Source organism: Calonectris borealis, chromosome 9 (genome assembly GCF_964195595.1).
Source record: "Calonectris borealis chromosome 9, bCalBor7.hap1.2, whole genome shotgun sequence".
Lineage (NCBI taxonomy): Eukaryota > Metazoa > Chordata > Aves > Procellariiformes > Procellariidae > Calonectris > Calonectris borealis.
This window is the reverse complement of record NC_134320.1, coordinates 234357-250868: the sequence shown is the minus strand read 5'-3', so window position 1 is coordinate 250868 and position 16512 is coordinate 234357. Positions and strand designations below refer to the sequence as shown.

General features: G+C 48.8%; 1 long non-coding RNA gene across 1 annotated transcript; it reads right to left on the bottom strand.

Annotated features, from left to right (window-relative positions):
• Positions 1 to 11906: 11906 nt before the first annotated feature.
• Positions 11907 to 16247, bottom strand: LOC142085547 (uncharacterized). The gene is made up of 3 exons (XR_012674762.1): positions 16072 to 16247; positions 13489 to 14609; positions 11907 to 13382 (listed from the first exon to the last, which is right to left on the bottom strand). It is a non-coding gene; the product is annotated as an uncharacterized LOC142085547 (long non-coding RNA).
• Positions 16248 to 16512: the final 265 nt, after the last annotated feature.

The following is a 16512-nucleotide window of genomic DNA, read 5'->3' as shown; positions in this document are numbered from 1 at the left end:
GAAATCCCCCAGGAGCAATTTTCCCTTTGGCACTGCAAGCGCCCAGAGCTGTAGAAATGTTGGTTGTAAAGGACCTCTGGAGTCTTCTGGTCCAACTTCCCGCTTGAGTTCATGTTGTTGTGACTGGAGCACAGGTGTTCCTCCAGTGGCCTGTTTCCCTCCCCATCCAGCTTTACTGATACTCATGAACTTCAGCTTTACAAAAGCAGGTGTCATGGACATCAAAGCTGAATACTCTTCACTGGGCCATCTGCATGTGCTGGAGAACATTGAGAGTGAAAAATGTACAATGGGTACTCTGGTTCCTCTCCAGGGATGAAGTTAGGGACAGATGGGGAGGGGGATTTGTGAAACGGAGAAGGACACAAGAATAGAGAGAAGATGACAGGTTCAGGGAAGCTAAAAAAATGACACAGAGGGAGAAGGGGCGTTAGCAAGGGAGAGACCGGGATGCAGAAGAGGGGTAATATGGGGGTCCCTTCCCCCCAGGGTCCCGGGACTCATCACAGCTCCCACTCTCTGCAGTGCCAGAAGAATTTTATAGTCAGGCACTTCTTCCTCTCTCTGTCTGTCTCTTCCTCCTTCCCTCTTCTGCAGCTCCAGTCTCTGGACTGTTCTCCAACGATGAGATTATATTAGTGTCTTACAGCTCTTACAACATGAGGCTTCCTAGATACGCAGTGGCACACATGCATATGCACACACTACATGGCTGTACTGTATTTGTCGTTACATATACAGACCCTGTGGTGAATGCTGGTGATCTGGTCTGCTGAGGACTACTCAGAGGGACACTTCCTCACCCAGAGAGGCCGGCTGTTTCTTGACTGCAGCTGGAGGCAGCAGCTGGCTGGATGCCTTTCATTTCATTCTCCAGCCGCTTCAACTTTTTCTGGTCTCTTCAGCTTCAGTTGCAGCAGCTCCTGTCCAAAGCCAGTAAGGTCTGCCTGCCCCTTTTCACCCATGCCGCCAGGAGAGCAAGGCCAAAGACAGCCCACACAAACCTCAGCCAGATGCAGCCAGATGCTCCCCCAGGGAGGAACGGACAACCAAGTCCTCAGCATGGCCTCTGGGAGACAGAAAGAAGCAGCAACCATGATTACTGCAGCCAGCCCCCGGCTGGAGCCCCTCCTGCTGCAGGAGCTCCTGCACACACCGCTCTTCCCCACGCTGGCGTTGACGGCACCTGCGTTAACGGAGGATCGAGCGTGCCCGAGGCCCAGCTCGCTGCTGCCAGGACAGGCCGAGGGGCGGCCTGGGGCTGTGGGACAGGCCTCAGGGGAGGTGCTGGGGCCAGGGCAGCTGCAGGGGGTGCGCGGGGCCGGGGTGGCTCAGGGAGGGTGCCAGCGCCTGGGGAGGGTCTGTCTCCATCTCCTTCCCCTTCCCAGCTCTTGGGTCACTCCCGGGCTGCCCCAGCTGGGCCCGGCTCCCGCTGAACGGTTTGGAGCTCCCCCCTGCCACCCCGAGCAGCCACGGGCAGGAGACAGCCCCGCACCCGCCCAAGGGCCTTGCTCCTCATGGGTGGCCCCAGTCCCAGGACTACAGCTCCCGGCATGCCCCGGGAACCAACACGGACGCTTGGCAGCCCCAGCCCCAGGACTACAGCTCCCAGCATGCCACGGGGCGCTCCTTCCTGCTGTCTCTCCCTGCAGGGACACCGTCCCACCAGCTGGGCCCAGCCGCCCACAGCCCCCACGGCCATCTCCCTGGGGCTGCCCCGGCCCCTTAGCCCCGGTGAAGCAAGGAGGAGGAGGAGAAAGAAAAGGCCCAGCCAGCTGAGCAGGGGGTACAGGCAGGAAAGCAGGACAGAGAGGAAAGATAAGGCCAGGAAGAAGGCCATGGCGATAGAAAAAAGAGAAGGAGAGGAAGCAGGAGAGAGATGTGGAGAAAGAAAAAAAATAGCGATGGGTTGTGGGACAGACAGGGAGGAATTAGAAAATACAGACAGGGAGCTGGACAGAGAAAGGCAAAAATAGTGAAAGGCTTCAGGACAGAGTGGGAGGAATTTAAAAATAGGGACAAGGAGACAGACAGAGAAAGAAAGAGGAAGGAAAAAAATAGCAACAGGCCACAGGACAGAAAGGGAGCAAGTGAAAAATAGGGACCCAGAGCCAGACTGAGACAGATTAAAAATATCAATTACTATCAATTGTCCCTATTTCTTGAGCACTCCCCAGGAACTGCATTACTGGGAGCATCAAAACACCTGCTGCCTGCAAAAGCCCTGCCCTGGACCCAGTCCTGTGCCCTAATATTTGTGATGATCATCGCCTTCTAGGGTGGCCAGGACCGGGGGAAAAAAGCTCACCGGGACAGGGGAGTCACCCAGCTATTTCTTTGTTTGCTGGTTGGTTTTGCTTAAAAAAAAAATGCTATCTGAACTCTAAATACAACCTGCAAGGAAAAAGGAACTAGGCGTACCAGGCTGGACACGTTTAAAGCCCAAACCCATTCAACAGCCGCACAAACTATCACTGGCTCCTGCTGCGCACACTCCACCACCTGCCTGCAGGTACAGGCAGCTGCCCTGTTGTGGAGAAGAATTAAGAGGTGGCCTAATGAGCACCAGCTGATTCAAGAGCTGAAACAAGTGAAGGGAATTGTGAGCAGACATGTGATTGTTGCCGAAGGAAGATATAAGGGAGACGAATCGGGTGAGAGAGAGGCAATGGAGAGAGAGATGGTAGGGCTGCTCTGTTATGATAAAGGCTGTGTATGTATCTATTGACACCACAACTGGCGCCTGAACAGGGACAGAAAGAAGAAAACCTGAAGAAAGAAGGTCTTGAAGAAAAGAAATAGAAATATCTGGTGGCAAGCCCTGCTGAATTGCAAAAGCTGTTGAAAGGAAATGGGATAGTGACATTGACCTCTCTGCAGGACAGAGGTGAGCAGCCGTGGGGAAGTTATATGAACTTTATACATTAGTCATGGGGCAGTTGGCATCTCAGTCACAGAAGCTTCAACTCGCTGAGAACATTGTCCTTGGTTTCTTTCTGAGGGAACCATAGGGTGTTATGATTTAGCCCTATGGCAAAAGGTGGGAAAAGAACTGCAGATGAGGAAAACTTTGCAATTAGAAGTTCCAGAAGAATTATTGTGACCTAGCGAATTGTGTATACAGCTCTGCAGAAGTTGTGTCCTGCAGAGCAGGTGTTGCAAAACGTGACTGATTCAGCAATACTGGAGGGAGAATCAAAAGATAAGAAAGATTCATTTGAACTTGCGCTAATGGCGGATGAAATTTTACAGCAACAGAGACTAAAGACACTTTTTTGCTCTTCCATTGTGAAACCAGCACCATTTGTTCCCCCCCCCAAGAAAATCTGCTGTGGGGATTCACAGCCTCCCCCCCTCCCCATCAGCCTTTAGGTACAGTAAAAAAAAAGAATGACTACACCATTTCTTCTGTTCTAAAAAGCCAAAAGAGCCCTGCATACAGGAAACCGTTTCCCCCCTCAGTTGCGATGAGATGTGTCTGTATTTTTTGTGTTCTATTTCAGTGATGTAGAGTGTTCCTAAATCTAACACTTGATCTTCCTTGATGTTGTTGTTGTTTTTTGGTTAAAGAGTCTGATGTTCTAGAGGAAAGTGAACTGTGTGATGGAGAACAGGAAAGGTCTTTGTATTAGAAGTGTTAAGTTTGTATGCTGTTTTGTTATGTAGAATTGATTTTTGTGTTGTAGCATAAATAATTTCTGTAGACTGTAACATTATATGATAAAAGAAGATAGGTTTAGTAAGTTAAGATTAATATTTGTCTGGCTAAAAAGGAAATAGGTCTTTGATTAGAAGTGTTAAGTAAGTTAAGATTAATATTTGTAAGTTTACACATTGTTGAAAAACTGTTGTTTTGAAGAAGATTCTATTTAATTTTCTGAATGCTACCAAACTTTGTTTCTTTTTTGTGGAAAGTATTCTGGCCAACTCTGATAATAAAAAAAAAAACCACACTTTCAAATCTGCTTTGTCATCTGGGGGAATGGATAAATCGGATGTGAGTTAAACTTCATGAAGAATAATCCGAAATAAAACAGGAAAATGCAAAAAAAAAAAAAGTAAAAAAAAAAAAAAAAGGGGGGGGCGAATATAACACTTCTCCAGGCAATGCCCATAACTTATTGACCTCGCAGAGCACCAGAGCATGCTCATTTACCATATGAGGTGATTAAGGAGGTATGCAAATCGATAAAGGAGTACGGGTTACACGCTTCATTTACTATAAACTTACTGCAAGCAATAGGGGAATCATATACAATGACTCCTTTAGATTGGAAGTCTATATTATGCCTTGTTTTGTCAGTGGTGCAGTATTCTGTGTGGTTTTCTGAGTATTGTGAACTTGTTCTTGTGAATGTAATGGACAATTTGGACAATTTGCAACTACCCCATGGGCAAGATGAAATGTTAGGTGAAGGGAATTGGGTGTCACCTGCTGCATGAGCTGCCTTGCGAAGTGCTTACACAGGTGGCTGATTTGGTTATTCTGAAGCCACTGAGTTGTTGCTTTTTTCAGCTTGCAATTGAGAATGCTACAAAACCATAAACAAAAAAGGGGGCTATGTGGAGAAGAATTAAGAGGTGGCCTAATGAGCACCAGCTGATTCAAGAGCTGAAGCAGGTGAAGGGAATTGTGAGCAGACATGTGATCACTGCTGGAAGGAAGATATAAGGGAGATGAATCGGGTGAGAGAGAGAGATGGTAGGGCTGCCCTGTTATAGTAAAGGCTGTGCATGTATCTATCAGACGCCACACCCTGTTTCTTGAGCGCTCCCCAGGAGCAGCACTACCAGGCAGCTCAAAAAACCTGCTGCCTTCAAAAACTTGAGAACAGCTTAATTCTGTGCAGTTCTTGCTCTTTTTAGCCCTGTTGAGGGGCAGGCGTGAGTCCCAGGACTGGTCGACGTCAGGCAGCCGTCAGGAGGTGGCTCAGGACCATGCCAGGGATGGTGGTGCTGGTTTCTGGATCCCATGGTGATGAAGGGCAAAGGCACAGGCTACCAGATCCTGGGGCTGGGTACATGTGCGAGATGTCAGAGTCAGGTCTGCTTGGTTTTTTCCAGCAAAGCCCCAGCTGGTGCTGGCCCTGTGCGGTAGCCCTGGAGCCAAGGCTCAAGGAGCCAGGCATTTCTGTAGTTGCTGCACCCTGCCAGGTGAGAAAAATCATCTTGGGTAGCTTTCTTGGAGGAGTCCGGGGCTGCTACCCGGGATCTCCAGTCCCTGTAAGAGGGAGTTGAAAAACTCCAGGAGCTGCCTGGGAGGAGTCTCGGGTAGATCCCTGAGGAATGATCTTCCACCAAAAGAGAAGGATCAACTCTGGTATCTTACTGGGAGGAGTCTGGGGCTTCTATCTGGGATCACAGTTCCCTGTAAGAGGGGATCAAAAGACTCCAGGGAGATGCCTGGGAGGAGTCTCAGGTGGATCCTGGAGGAGGAAGCTTCTACCAAAAGAGAAAAATCATCTCGGGTAGCTTCCTTGCAGTAGTCTGGGGCTCCTACTCCAGATATCAGGTTCCTAAAACTCAGGTCAAAAGAGTCCAGTACATTCCTGGAAGGAGTCTTGGCTAAATCCTGGAGAAGGGAGCTTCCACCAATAGAGAAAAAACATCTTCTGTAGCTTCCTTGGAGGAGTCTGGGGCTGCTACCGGGAATCTAAGTTCCCTAAATAAGAGATCAAAATACTCCAGGAGATGTCTGAGAGGAGACTCGGGTGGATCCTGGAGGAGGGAGCATCTATCAATATAGAAAAATCATCTTGCATGTCTACCTTGCAGTAGTCTGGGGCTGCTACCCTGGCTGTCAGTTCCCTAAGCACAGGTCAAAAAACTCTGCGAGAGGCCTTGGAGTAGTCTTGGGTGGATCCTGGAGGAGGGAGCTTCTACCAAAAGAGAAAAATCATCTCGGGCAGCTTCCTTGGAGGAGTCTGGGGCTGCTATCCAAGACCATAATTCCCTATTAGAGAGGTTCAAAAAACTCCAGGAGCTGCCTGGGAGGAGTCTCGGATGGATCCTGGAGGAGGAAGCTTCTACCAAAAGAGAAAAATCATCTCGGGTATCTTCCTCGCAGTAGTCTGGGGCTCCTACTCCAGATATCAGGTTCCTAAAACTCAGGTCAAAAGAGTCCAGTACGTTCCTGGAAGGAGTCTTGGCTAAATCCTGGAGAAGGGAGCTTCCACCAATAGAGAAAAAACATCTTCTGTAGCTTCCTTGGAGGAGTCTGGGGCTGTTACCGGGAATCTAAGTTCCCTAAATAAGAGATCAAAATACTCCAGGAGATGTCTGAGAGGAGACTCGGGTGGATCCTGGAGGAGGGAGCATAGAATCATAGAATCATACAGGTTGGAAAAGACCTCTAAGATCATCGTGTCCAACTGTCAACCCAACACCACCATGCCCACTACACCATGTCCCTAAGGGCCTCATCTACACGTCTTTTAAATACCTCCAGGGATGGTGACTCAACCACTTCCCTGGGCAGCCTGTTCCAAGGCCTGACCACTCTTTCAGTAAAGAAATTTCTCCTAATGTCCAATCTAAACCTCCCTTGGCGCAACTTGAGGCCATTTCCTCTTGTCCTATCGCTAGTGACTTGGCAGAAGAGACCAACGCCCACCTCGCTACAACCTCCTTTCAGGTAGTTGTAGAGCGCGATGAGGTCTCCCCTCAGCCTCCTCTTCTCCAGACTAAACAACCCCAATTCCCTCAGCCGCTCCTCATAAGACTTGTGCTCCAGGCCCTTCACCAGCTTCGTTGCCCTCCTCTGGACACGCTCCAGCACCTCCATGTCCTTCTTGTAGTGAGGGGCCCAAAACTGAACACAGGATTCGAGGTGCGGCCTCACCAGGGCCGAGTACAGGGGCACGATCACCTCCCTACTCCTGCTGGCCACACTATTTCTGATACAGGCCAGGATGCCGTTGGCCTTCTTGGCCACCTGAGCACACTGCCGGCTCATGTTCAGCCGGCTGTCAACCAGTACCCCCAGGTCCTTTTCCTCTGGGCAGCTTTCCAGCCACTCTTCCCCAAGCCTGTAGCGTTGCCTGGGGTTGTTGTGGCCGAAGTGCAGGACCCGGCACTTGGCCTTGTTGAATCTCATACAGTTGGCCTCGGCCCATCGATCCAGCCTGTCCAGGTCCCTCTGCAGAGCCTTCCTACCCTCCAGCAGATCAACACTCCCGCCCAGCTTGGTGTCGTCTGCAAACTTACTGAGGGAGCACTCGATCCCCTCGTCCAGATCATTGATGAAGATATTGAACAGGACCGGCCCCAGTACTGAGCCCTGGGGAACACCGCTCGTGACCGGCCGCCAACTGGATTTAACTCCGTTCACCACAACTCTCTGGGCTCGGCCGTCCAACCAGTTTTTTACCCAGCGAAGAGTGGACCTGTCTAGGCCGTGAGCCGCCAGCTTCTCTAGGAGAATGCTGTGGGAGACAGTGTCAAAGGCCTTACTGAAGTCCAAGTAGACCACATCCACAGCCTTTCCCTCATCCACTAGGCGGGTCACCTGGTCATAGAAGGAGATCAGGTTGGTCAAGCAGGACCTGCCTTCCATGAACCCGTGCTGGCTGGGCCTGATCCCCTGGTTGTCCCAGACATGGCTCGTGAGCGCCCTCAAAACCAACCGCTCCATGATCTTCCCCGGCACCGAGGTCAGGCTGACCGGTCTGTAGTTCCCCGGATCCTCCCTCCGGCCCTTCTTGTAGATGGGAGTCACATTGGCGAGCCTCCAGTCGTCCGGGACCTCCCCAGTTAACCAGGACTGCTGGTAAATGATGGAGAGCGGCTCGGCAAGCTCCTCCGCCAGCTCCCTCAGTACCCTCGGGTGGATCCCATCCGGCCCCATAGACTTGTGAACGTCCAGGTGGCGCAGCAGGTCATTAACTTTGTCGTCTTGGATTATGGGGGTTTTATCCTGCTCGCCGTCCCTGTCTTCCAGCTCAGGGGGCTGAGTACCCTGAGGATAACCACTCTGACTACTAAAGACTGAGGCAAAGAAGGCGTTGAGTACCTCAGCCTTTTCCTCGTCCTTGGTGGCAACGTTCCCCCCCGCATCCAATAGAGGATGGAGATTCTCCTTGGCTCTCCTTTTGTCATTAATATACTTGTAAAAGCATTTTTTGTTGTCTCTCACGACAGTGGCCAGGTTGAGTTCTAGCCGGGCTTTTGCCTTTCTAATTTCCTCTCTGCACGACCTAACGCGATCCCTGTACTCTTCCTGAGTTGCCTGACCCTTCCTCCACAAGTGATAAACTCTCCTTTTTTCCCTGAGTCCCAGCCAGAGCTCCCCGTTCAGCCAGGCCGGTCGCCTTCCCCGCCCGTTCTTCTTTCGACACATGGGGACAGCCCGCTCCTGCGCCTTTAAGACTTCCTTCTTGAAGAACGTCCAGCCTTCCTGGACCCCTTTGCCCTTCAGGACTGTCTCCCAAGGGACCCTCTCGACCAGTGTCCTGAGCAGGCCAAAGTCCGCCCGCCGGAAGTCCATGGTAGCGGTTTTGCTGGTCCCCCTCTTTACTTCACCAAGTATCGAAAATTCTACCATTTCATGGTCGCTAAGCCCAAGCCGGCCTCCGACCACCACATCTCCCACCAGCCCTTCTCTGTTCGTGAACAGCAGGTCAAGCGAGGCATCTCCCCTGGTGGGCTCGCTTACCAGCTGCGTCAGGAAGTTATCCTCCACACACTCCAGGAACCTCCTCGACTGTTTCCTCTCTGCCGTGTGGTATTTCCAGCAGACATCCGGAAAGTTGAAGTCCCCCACGAGAACAAGGGCTAGCGACTGGGAGACTTCTGCCAGCCTCTGGTAGAATATTTTGTCTGCCTCCTCTTCCTGGCTAGGTGGTCTATAACAGACCCCCAGCAGGATATCTGCCTTGTTGGCCTTCCCCCTCATCCTTACCCACAAGCACTCGACCTCGTCATCACTACCATCGAGCTCTAGACAGTCGAAGCATTCCCTAACATACAGGGCTACTCCACCGCCTCTCCTTCCTCGCCTGTCCCTTCTGAAAAGCTTATAGCCGTCCATTGCAGCACTCCAATCGTGCGACTCATCCCACCATGTTTCCGTGATGGCGACTAAGTCATAGCTACCCCGCTGCACAATGGCTTCCAGCTCCTCCTGGAAGCATCTATCAATATAGAAAAATCATCTTGCATGTCTACCTTGCAGTAGTCTGGGGCTGCTACCCTGGCTGTCAGTTCCCTAAGCACAGGTCAAAAAACTCTGCGAGAGGCCTTGGAGTAGTCTTGGGTGGATCCTGGAGGAGGGAGCTTCTACCAAAAGAGAAAAATCATCTCCGGCAGCTTCCTTGGAGGAGTCTGGGGCTGCTATCCAAGACCATAATTCCCTATTAGAGAGGTTCAAAAAACTCCAGGAGCTGCCTGGGAGGAGTCTCGGATGGATCCTGGAGGAGGGAGCATCTACAAAAAGAGAGAAATCATATTGGGTAGCTTCCTTGGAGGAGTCTGGGGCTGCTACCTGGGATCTCTGGACCCTAAATCAGAGGTCCAAAGACTCCGGGAGATGCCTGGGAGGAGTCTCAGGTGGATTCCGCAAGAGGGAGCATCTACCAATATAGAAAAATCATCTCGGGTGGCTTCCTTGGAGGAGTCTGGGGCTGCTACCCGCGATCTCTGGTCTCTAAATCAAAGGTCCAATGACCCAGGAGATGCCTGGGAGGAGTCTCAGGTGGATCCCAGAAGAGGGAGCTTCTAGCAAAAGAGAAAAATCATCTTGGGTAGCTTCCTTGGTGGAATCTGGGGCTGCTATACAGAATGGCATGTCCCTGCAACTGGAGGTCGAAAAACTCCGGGAGATGCCTGGGAGGAGTCTCGGGTGGATCCCAGAAGAGGGATCTTCTACCAATAGAGAAAAATCATCTTGGGTAGCTTCCTTGGTAAAGTCTGGGGCTGCTGCCTGGGATATAAGGTCCCTAAAGCAGAGGTCAAAAGACTCAGGGAGATGCCTGTGAGGAGTCTTGTGGGGATTAAAGAGGAGAGAGTTCCCTCCAAAAAGAAAAAATATCCCGAGTATCTTGGAGGAGTCTGGGGCTGCTACCCGGGATCTCTGGATCCTAAATCAGAGGTCCAAAGATCTGGGAGATGCCTGGGAGGAGTCTCTGGTGGATTCCGCAAGAGGGACCCTCTACCAAAAGAGAAAAATCATCTTGGGTATCTTACTTGGAGGAGTCTGGGGCTGCTACCCAACATCACAGTTCCCTAGAAGAGGGAGTCAAAAGAATCCAGGAGATGCCTGGGAGGAATCTCAGGTGGATCCCAGAAGAGGGAGCTTCTACTAAAAGAGAAAAATCATCCTGGGTAGCCTCCCTGGAGGAGTCTGGGGCTGCTACCCAACATCACAGTTCTCTACAAGAGATATTAAAAAAACTCCGGGAGCTGCCTGGGAGGAGTCTCAGATGGATCCTGGAGGAGGGAGCATCTACCAAGAGAGAGAAATCCTGTCAGGTATCTTCCTTGGAGTAGTCTGGGTCTCCTACCCCAGAGGTCAGGTCCCTAAATCTCAGGTCAAAAGAGTCCGGGACGTTCCTGGGAGGAGTCTTGGCTAAATCCTGGAGAACGGACCTTCTACCAAAAGAAAAAAAACATCTTGGGTAGCTTGCTTGGAGGAGTCTGGGGCTTCTACACAGGATCACAGTTCCCTATAAGAGGGGGTCAAAAGACTCAGGGAGATGCCTGGGAGGAGTCTCACGTGGATCCTGCAGGAAGGAGCATCTACCAAAAGAGAAAAATCATATTGGGTAGCTTCCTTGGAGGCGTCTGGGGCTGCTACCTAGGATGTCAGGTCCCTGCAACTGGGGGTCGAAAAACTCCGGGAGATGCCTGGGAGGAGTCTTGGGTGGATCCTGGAGGAGAGAGCTTGTATGAATAACGAAAAATCATCTTGGGTAGCTTCCTTGGAATAGTCTGGGGCTGCTGTCTGGGATTAACCCTAAACTCCTAACCCCTGTAACCCTAACCCCAACCCCTAACCTCTCACCCTAACAGCCCTAGCCCTAACTCCTAATCCCTCACCCTAACTGCTCTGACCCCTCACCTTAACCTCACTCCTCACTGTAACCCTAACTGTTTAACCCTAGCTCTGTAACCCAGGATCCAAGACCCAACTTGTAGTCTTAAGGCCCTAATGTCTAACCTTATGTGGGAACCCTAAGGTCCTAACCCTAAGCCCTATCAATGTACCTGTTTGTTTTCTTTTTTTGTTGCTTACAGTTGTGTATGCTACTTCCGGTGATTTTTAGTGTTTCCGGTTTTTATCTGTGACTTCCGGGTATTTATAGTGACTTCCGGTGTAATAAGGGCGACTTCCGGCCTCAGGTTGTTTGCTTCTGTTTCATTTTGCTTGTTCGGGGTTGTTTTTAGGTCATAAAAGTGCATTTCCGGTGGAATTACGGTGACTTCCAGTTTCTCTGGAGGACTTCCGGCGTGGTTTGAGGACTTCCGGGCTACAGATAATAACTTCCGGGTTTGCACTCGATGTCTCTGGAAGTCTGTCTCTATGATCCGGAAGTCCTCCAGGTGTGTGTGGTGGTAACTTGTTTGTTTTTTTTTTTCCGAAGGTGCATTCAATTTGTGTGCCTTTGTGTGTTGGGGGAGGGGGGAATTTGCATCTTATTTGCATAATTTGCTGTTTATTTTGCATAACGACTAGTTAATTAGCATTCTATGTGGGAGTAATGAATGGTTACAATAATCTTTTGTTTTGATTATTCTAATCAGAGATTACTCCCACTTGGAATACTAATAATTACTATAGATGGTATTAAAAAATTAAAAATAATAAAAGTTTGGTGCAGCAGTAGAAAATGGCACACTCCCTGGGAGTAATTTTTTAAAAATACTACATTTTGCAATTTATTTGTGTGAGTTACTCCTAGGGAGTAACTAGCAGCCATTTTCTACTGCTGCTATTTACATTTTAAGTAGCAAACACACACCAAAAAACCACACAAGCCCAAAGACCAAGGCTGATGTGCACAAAAAACCCCACAACCCCCAAAGACCAAGACTGACACGCACAAGAACTCCACAACCCCTAAAGACCAAGATAGGGAGCTCCCTCCTCTAACCATGACAGGAAACAAAAAACCCACAACACACACCACAAGGACAAAAACGGAGAGAGACAACAAAATCGAAGACAAAAACAGAGCAAGACAACAACATCAATGACAAAAACCAGAGAGAACAAAATCAAAGACAAAAAACAGAGAGAGACAACAAAATCAAAAGACATAAGACACACACACACAAAAAAACCCTACAGAGGGGAAAAAAACCCCCAATGACAGACAAAAAAAGACACAGGGGAGACAAAACAGATCAAACCATTTTATTAAAACTTTATTGTAATCACTTCCTTTTAAGATACCTTAGAACCCTATTAAGGAGTGGTTTAACTACCATAATTAGCTCTTGCTGCAATTAAGGTAATTAAACACAGCCATATTAGCATTCCATCTTTACTGCCTAGTTTGATATTTTCCTTATGATACTACTCAGACACAATTCATGCCTGCTAGTGTCTTATTAACATCAGTGTTTCGACTGGACATCATTTATGCCCAAGTAGTATTCTACATTTCTTTAAAACTACTCAAAGTAATTAAAAAAAAAAACTTTACACAACTACAAATATCTTAAATATACTTAGGACCCAGTAACACACATGCTTTCTTTTAACTTGTCAATAGCTACATTTATCTATAGGTATTGACAACTCTCCCTCTGATGCCTAATTCTCATTTGAATTATCACATGCAAAAGTTATTGCCACAATAGTCCCCGAGCAAGAGCTGTCAATGCCTGTAACAATTCCCCACCCCCACCATCCCCCGATCGGCAATCTTTAACCGTAGGCACTAACAACACCCACTTAGCTTTGTACTTTCATTTGTTATTTCAGTTTTTACTGTGATTCCAATAGGGATACATTACTGCCTGTAATTTTTTTTTAGTAATTTTTATGTTTAAATTGGTCCATTGCTGACTCCAATAAGTTTTCCAGTATCACTTTTTACATTTCAATTCTAGAATATACTTTTACTACAGAAACAATAATTACACTCAAGTTGATCAAATACTTGCTACGATTAAATTTATTCACTTCTCACTCATTATTTTTGAAAACGCATTTGATCTCTAAAAATTCATCATTACCTTTAGAGTCAGTGCAAGTATTTAGTGCCTGTGATTCTCTACCTAGTTGTCTTTTCCACATTTCTCCCTCCCATTACATACTCGGTCTATTGTGTTACATCTCTAAGTTTGCCTCTTCGAGGCGACATCGTCTCCACAATTGGTATTGCTAGGCAGGAAGTGACCAAGCTCCGCTCATCTCAGTGGGCCCCCCACTTCCATGCCTGCACACAAAAATAAAAAAACCATATAACATATAATTACATCAGAAACTCAAAGCCCCTCAAAAGAATTTACAATCCTAACAGTAAACAATAAAGTTCAGCCCACCTGCTTCACAAGCTGGTCCTCTTCAACACTGACAACCTGCTCCAATTCCCCACACCCTTCAACTGCAAGATCGTCAATCACCTTCCTGTGACCATTCACTACACAACATACCTCCCTGCAAGGACAGCGGTCCCCAGGAACAGTGTTCCCAGGGGCCTTGAAAAACCACCCTCCCTGCAAAAACATCAGCCAGAGCCCAACCTCCACCCAAACATTGGCAATGAACTCCCTTGCAGAGTTGCTGGAACCAGGGCAGGGCGGGGGAACACAACACACACCCAACACACACACCCCCAGCCAGGCGGGAAAAAAATCCCCTGTCTAGGTTTTTTCATTATAATTTTTTTCTAACTCTCTGAAAAGAAAAAAAAAATCTCAACTCCACACACAACCTCCAAAGAAACATAAAAAACCACCACACAATCAAACAAGGTTATATACATTCAAAACACAGCACTCATTCAGCTACCACAAAAGCTACCCCTCACTCTCACCGATCCATTCTGTGACCAGCCTGCCACAACGGGACATCGCCCCATATCTGCGGCGCTCCCCGGGAATAGCATTCCCAGAGGCCTCGAAAATCACCCTGCCTGCAAAAACCCCGGCCCGAGCCTGACCTCTGCCCAAACATTGGCGATGAACATCGCCTTGCAGAGCAGCCAGGACCGGGGGAAAAAAAAAACAGCCGGGGGCGGGGAAATCCCCGGGGTGTTTTTATTATAATTTAAAAAAAAAAAAATTACTCTCAACATTAAATACAACCTGCAATAAAATACTTCACACATACAAGGTTAGGCACATTCAAAAACTAACAGTCATTCAACAACCACTCGCTCCACCCCTCACTCAAAACACAATTGTTTTACCGCCCACCTGCCACGATGGCATATTGCCCCAGTTCTAGACCCACCCCTGGAACTGTCTCGCCACGCACCTCAAAGCAACATTGCCACTCCATACAATTCCAAAGTTTCAGCCTTCTTAACAGCAAGCTGAGGAAGATGCTTCGCTACATTCACCGGTCCTGCTCCTTCTTCGCTTTGATTTGGACACTCTGGCAAGACTCGCTTGAGAATTTTCTCCGGGGATACAAATCACCCTGGGGCACCTGCAAAAAACTACAAAAGGAACTCTACACCCTGCTTGCCAATACCTACTGGCTATACAAAAAACCAGCCCAGGCAACCTCCACTCAAACAGGCCACGCTAATCAAACCATGTAAAGCAAGTCAGCTGGATGCTGACCAATAGCTTGACAAGACTACAAGCCTGTCTTGTTTTTGCATATGCCTCCTAACTGCAGATGGAAAAAAACAAACCCCAGATATTGAGCCCCACATAGACAAATTAAGGCAAACTCAAAATTCAACCCGCTTGACCTACCTCGCAAACCACCGCTCCCAAAAGGCCGGAGTGCAACCTCTAGCACCCACAAAACACAATGAAAGTAACTGTGGCAGCTCTCTAGAGCTACTTGCCCAGAGATGGACTGTACAGTCTTTGCCTAAAGAATCTGGCCAGATCAACATATAACCATATCACCATAAAGCTATGCTTCCCCTGCCTTTAATATTGCTACACTCCCAGGCAGGGCAGCTCCAACCCTGACACGCAGAGTCCGCACACAGACACCACAAACAATGTGACCATGAGACGTGAGAAGACCGTGAGCAAGAATGACTCCTGTAGGGAAGTTGCCTCCGGCACAGAAGCCCTACAGTGCCACAATGGCACAAATGCTCTATAGCACCCCTGGGTAAGAGAGGTGACTGCCACGGTGCATGAGAGAAAACTACCATAAAACCCAAAACAATGGATGCGTGAGAAGCCAGGCTTTAAGACCTAAGACCGTTAAGGACACAGGGGTGAAACCCCTAAAGACAACTGTGGAAACAGAACTCTCAAGAGCAGAGCTGCCAGCACCGCCTGGCTTGCCACCACAAGAGATGACCCTTCGGAAACATCCACGATGCAACACTTACCAGACATGTCCATGCTTGAAGCTACAATGGCAAGATAAGAAGGGCTCAACAGGCACTATGCTGATGCATTTGGGACCCTCGGGAGGGCTACTGAGGTACCTGCTGATCACAAAGAGCTACGGAGACATCAAGACCTGAGAAAGCTATGGTAGAAGACACAGAAGAGAGTCTACAGAAACTACACGCCACCACAGACACAGGCTGGAACTGCCGTGCCCGGCACACACTAGCATCATGCTGAAGATCAACCCACTCCCTTTACACCTTCCCAAAGTGTACTGTTCCTAGACAGTCCTCTCCCCTACGCTAACTTCATAACCCCTTCCTGCAATTCCCAACCTGTTCCCTCCCCAGCCTGGTCCCTCAACTTAGCTTTCAGAGGGCCAGGGATATGAATCCATCCTAAAGAAAAAAACCAACACAAAACCCAAAACACTAACTGGGATGTTGCTGCACTCGCCCGGTTCTTCTTTATCTGCCAAAAAAAAAACAACACCAAACCACCCACACCAAAAAAACCACACCAAACCACAGAACAGTGCTGGTATTCAGCATCACACTAGCCTCCTCCTCAAACGCACCATAGTGCTCTGCTCACCTGCTCCACGCTGATTCCAAAGTCAGATGCTGCGACTGTCACTTGTGGCACCCAAGATGTCAAGAGACACGAAGTTACCATCGCGCTTGGGAGAAATCACCAGCCCCATGCTCCTCCTCACTACTACTCCAGCTCACCTCAAATGCTCATCCAATTCCAAAGGCAGCCAGCACAGCTCCCACAAAACCAAAAGGTAAATGGTTAACCAAGATGCCATGTAATACTTAGCTATTAAATGTGACCCAGCTGACAACCTCCTCACCTTCTTGGACCGCTCCTCAGTGGGCAGCTACACCCCTCTGAGGCTACCTGTGGCATGTGGAAAAACCCAAACTAAAAGCACATGCTGAAATACTGCCCAAAACCACGGCCTGCCTGCAGCAATTCTCATCTCCCCCTCCTTTACCTTGGCCTTTACTTGCACACCCAGCCTCCGTCATT